The 3,396-nt window shown below is 32.0% G+C and overlaps 1 non-coding gene across 1 annotated transcript; it reads left to right on the top strand.

Moving 5' to 3' along the window:
* Window positions 1-272: 272 nt before the first annotated feature.
* On the top strand, window positions 273-379 carry LOC113764226. The gene has a single exon (XR_003467511.1). It is a non-coding gene; the product is annotated as a small nucleolar RNA R71 (small nucleolar RNA).
* The last annotated feature ends 3,017 nt before the right edge of the window (window positions 380-3,396 follow it).

Raw genomic sequence — 3,396 nt, 5'->3', positions numbered from 1 at the left:
TCTCACCTCGTTTAGCAAGTATTTTCTCATGCGCATTTTCCAATTTTGCCTCGAACATATTACAAAATTGCAATTTCATACATACCAGCTGTCCTTCAATGACTAACTGTTTTATTTGCCCATTGTAATTGTTGGCTGCCATTTCTTCAATCAAATTTTGAGTTTTCTCAGGTGACTTTCCCATTAAAACTCTACCTGCTACAACATCAACATTGGTTTTAGTTGAATAAGTTAAGCCATTATAAAATGTTTGTACAATAAACCAATTAAGGATTCCATGATGTGGACATCTTCTTAGGAACTCCCTAAATCTTTACCAAGTTTCATACAATGACTCTCCTTCATGTTGACTAAAACCAATTATATCCATTGTAAATTTAGCAGTTTTACCAGGAGGAAAGTATTTGTTCAAGAAAGTACGAGATAAATCATCCCAAGTAATAAAGTATCAGGAGCATGAGATTGCAACTATACCTTGACTTTATCTTTCAAAGAGAAAGGAAATAGTCTAAGTCCAATTGCATCCTCACTAACTCCATTAAGTTTGATAGTATCACATATTTCTGAAAATGAAGCTAAATGAGCATTAGGATCCTCTATAGTATTACCTCAAAATTGAGATTGTTGCATCATTTGAATAAGTGTAGGTTTAATCTAAAAATTATTAGCATTTACCGTTGGTCACACAATACTCGTTTAAGCACCTTGAGTCCCCGGTAATGCAAAATCTCTAAGAGCTCGCTTATTTGCTTTTTGTTCCACCATTGGTTCAATAGCTAGCAATTCAATAGAGATTTCCTCTCTGTGATGTGTTTCTCCCTCCACTTGTAATGTACTTCTTCTTTGTCTCCTTATTGTCCTCTCAATTTCTGGATCAAAAGGAACAACAACTCGTAAAGCTTGGTGCATACACTATATATATTAACGTTGAAAATTCACACCAGACTACTTGAAATGGATTAAAGAAAATTAAATAAAACAAGTCTAAACTAATAGAACTTGTCAGGTCCTAATATTGCCACTCTCTGGCAACGGAAAACTTGATGGGATTCAAATATGCACTCAAGTTTACTTCCAGATACTCTCATTATCTGCAAGTATACAGGTCATAACTATAATAGAGGAAGTATAAGGGTTGATCCCACAAGGAGCTTGAATTTCAATTATTAGGTCCTTCACTCTATTATTTAGACAATAAACAAATAAGCAATAAAATGCAACTATGTCTACTAAACTAAAATTTTAAGCTAAGCTTGTAGATGAAATATTTGAGTAGAAATTACCAATTATAAATTTTTAGGGTATAGATTCCACTAATGGTCAAGAATACAAATGAAATGATCATGCTCTTGCTACTTATTCTTGTCTTGTTAAGTATTCATTTTTAAGGGTAATCAAGACTCACTCTCATGATGAATTGATTGTAACTAACATCCTTCTTCCCTACTCTCGTGGTGAAGATATAAAAGCTAGTTCATATAGTTCATGAAATGCAATAAGCAAATCCACCCAATTATATCACTACTCTCGTGTGTCTATTTCTTAAGTTCCATTCATTCTTTTTCCATCATTGTTGCTCAATTTTATTGATTAACAACAACTAAATGATTTGCAATTGGTGATCACGCAATTACAAATGTTAAAGCGAAAACAAATGGACTAACAAGTACAAGATCCAACAAAAGTATTTCACATGCAACTCATATTCAAGGTTCCATTAGCTTCATCTATTCCTTGGACAAAATATTTAGTTCATCATGAAGAAATAAGCAACAAGGTACAAAGGTTCCATGCAACAATTCATATTGATAAGACTAAAAGAAAGAGTTAAGAAAGCTTAGCCAATGAAGAACAAGCTCTTCAAGATCTTCAATTAAACTTCCAAAATGAGTTTGTTACAAGGAAATTATCTTGGATGAACTTCTACAAGTGTTTCTCTTCAAAGAGAGAAAATTACTACTACTATTACTTCTACTACTTAGAAGAACTAACTTCACTCCAATTCCTAACTCTTACTCTACCTACTTCTCCTTTGCCACAACTTCGTCTATTTGTAGGCAAAGCTTACTCTATACAAGACAAAAGAGAAATCATCTTCACCACGTGAACGCAAGCAACAGTATTGTTTCAAAAGTCAAGAAAGTAGGCTACATGAATCTCCCAACTTTGGAATGCTCAAAAAGTGTTAATGAAGCTTCTTGACAAGTTAATCTAGTCTTCTTTATGCCTCATCAATCATGGTTGGTCCAGCTGGCACTAATTCATCAAGAACAATCAAGTTATACAAGTTGTGCAACTAGCAGAAGTTGGAGTCGGTAGGGAAACTAGACCTCTAAACTGGACCTTGGACAAGAATCGGTTTCGAGGACTGGTTTTGTCTCAGCAAAAGTTTCCGAGGCTTTTGTCCAATAACCAATTCCTTGCCATGTTTTCTAACTTTTTGTTTGCATGCTTGAAGTTTTCCTTACTTGATTTGATGATCAAACTTCAATGAAATCTCCATTATTCACCTACAAAAGTAAATCATCCAAACAAGTGAAAGGAAACCAAAAACTTTCAACATAAGTTCTCATGTGCTTAAGCATTAACTGATGAAATATTTTCGTCCTTAATGCTATTATTTTAAGCAAAGCATGATTTAAAATCACGTGAAATGGCCACAAAATATAGTGCATAAAATGTCATTATCAACTATTTAAGTACATATTTTCAACATAACCACCTATACATATTATAACTACCAACATAACAATCATTGTATGAAAAAAATTCTAAAGGGAAAGTTTGCTTTACCACTAAAATTTGTATATAATTCATTCACAACAAATATTATGTATTTCTTTATTGTGCACATATTGAATGTCCATGTACCACTAGTTTATATATCTGCCATGTGCGACAGGTTGATATGAAACACTAAAAGTGATAGTTTTAAATAAGGAGGTAATAAAACTTTCAAGTTTCATATGCATCTCTTCCTACTGTATTGTTACTCAAATTCTTACCTCATGACATTGTACAACAAGAGGGAAATGTTTAGGAAAGAGACACGAGGAACGTCTTTGAGTTATTGTTTTGTTTTGTTTGTTTAGATCAACAATCATTCAAACAAAATTCAAATTTTTGGTACGTATAATAACTTGTCGAAGAAAGATTGTAAATTACTCTATTTGCAAAAAGTATAACAAAAAGGAAAAGATTTGAAAAAAATGTTTCATTTTTTTATCCTATAAATGTTTATTGTGTTAAGATAAAATTTTTCATCAAATGAAACTTTTTATGTAATTAAAAGTAATCATTTTTCGATAAAACAACATAAGATTGCATAACTAAACAAAGTACTAGTTATCCTTTCGTTACTGCAAATATTTATTTATTTTTTAAAGAAATTAGTGT

Source organism: Coffea eugenioides, chromosome 2 (assembly GCF_003713205.1).
Source record: "Coffea eugenioides isolate CCC68of chromosome 2, Ceug_1.0, whole genome shotgun sequence".
In the NCBI taxonomy this organism is placed as follows: domain Eukaryota; kingdom Viridiplantae; phylum Streptophyta; class Magnoliopsida; order Gentianales; family Rubiaceae; genus Coffea; species Coffea eugenioides.
The sequence above is the reverse complement of the archived record's forward strand: the minus strand, read 5'-3'. Positions and strand labels throughout refer to the sequence as shown.